The sequence below is a fragment of the Heptranchias perlo genome, unplaced genomic scaffold, assembly GCF_035084215.1.
Source record: "Heptranchias perlo isolate sHepPer1 unplaced genomic scaffold, sHepPer1.hap1 HAP1_SCAFFOLD_59, whole genome shotgun sequence".
NCBI lineage: Eukaryota > Metazoa > Chordata > Chondrichthyes > Hexanchiformes > Hexanchidae > Heptranchias > Heptranchias perlo.
Genome location: NW_027139612.1, coordinates 2,250,781 through 2,251,906, shown reverse-complemented (window position 1 = coordinate 2,251,906; position 1,126 = coordinate 2,250,781). Strand labels below are relative to the sequence as shown.

The 1,126-nt window shown below is 48.4% G+C and overlaps 1 non-coding gene across 1 annotated transcript; it reads right to left on the bottom strand.

The window, feature by feature from the left end:
• Positions 1–218: 218 nt before the first annotated feature.
• On the bottom strand, positions 219–291 carry trnav-cac (transfer RNA valine (anticodon CAC)). The gene has a single exon. It is a non-coding gene; the product is annotated as a tRNA-Val (tRNA).
• Between the last annotated feature and the right edge of the window lie 835 nt (positions 292–1,126).

Sequence of the window (1,126 nt, the reverse complement as noted above, 5' to 3'; positions counted from 1 at the left end):
TGGTTGAATAGATCGGGTTTATCAAATCTCCGCCAGGTCCCACGGGGTGTGAGACAGTATTGGAAGCAGCCTCCACCCCCAAGATGACGCTGGCTTTCATTGCCTGCTCGCGGCGAACTGCAATAACATGGCTGTGAGATATGGACTTTGTTCACATTGAATCAGCAGTGTGAATCGTGAAATATTGACTCATTTTTAATGGGAACAAGGTTTTAAAATGCTTCCGCCTGGTTTCGAACCAGGGACTTTTCGCGTGTGAGGCGAACGTGATAACCACTACACTACGGAAACCTGACGGCTCAAGCGCCGTGATAGGGATATAACCCCTCAGCCAAACTAATTTCCGTATTACTGTCCAGGCGCTCATTTCCCAGGGATACATTTACTGCGCTGTATTTCGGAAGGCTGCAGAGAAGGATCGGTGGTGATGGTCAGGCAGGGAATCCCAGAGCATCGCGCCCACACAAACATTTCACTGTTTTTTTTCATGCGCCTGATATCCGACCGCAGTGTAAATTATGGCGAATCAGGCATGCTCAGATGACGTTGTTTACATCGTGTTTTCTTGCAGACAAATCACACATTAGAAAACTTGAAATGAGATGAAGAGATCGGAGTCATTTAAAGTGCTCCCAGTTTCTGGGTGGACTCGAAACACCGACCTTTCAGTTAATAACCGAACGCGCTAACCGAATGCACCAAAAAGACCATCTGATGTTTTTGTTCTTGCAAGATACACTAAAGCAGCGTGTCACCTAGCCAAAGTTACATGTTGCAGCCACAGAAATGCAATTGTCCACTATCAGTGTTACTTTTCCAGAAATAAAGGATGGGACATTGTTCGTGGAAACATGGGAACGGTCTTGTCTCGCTCACAGCGTCGATATCACCGCCAACCAGCTCTCCTGCAACCGGCGCGCCCACCGGTGCTTTGTCTGTTACTAATTAGCACTGTGGGAGAACCTTCGTCACACGGACTGCAGCGGTTCAAGAAGGCGGCTCACCACCACCTTCTCAAGGGCAATTAAGGATGGGCAATAAATGCTGGCCTCGCCAGCGACGCGGCGCCCACATCCCATGAAAAAATAAAGATGAAGTGTTGTGAGCGTTCTTGCGCTCATGTCAG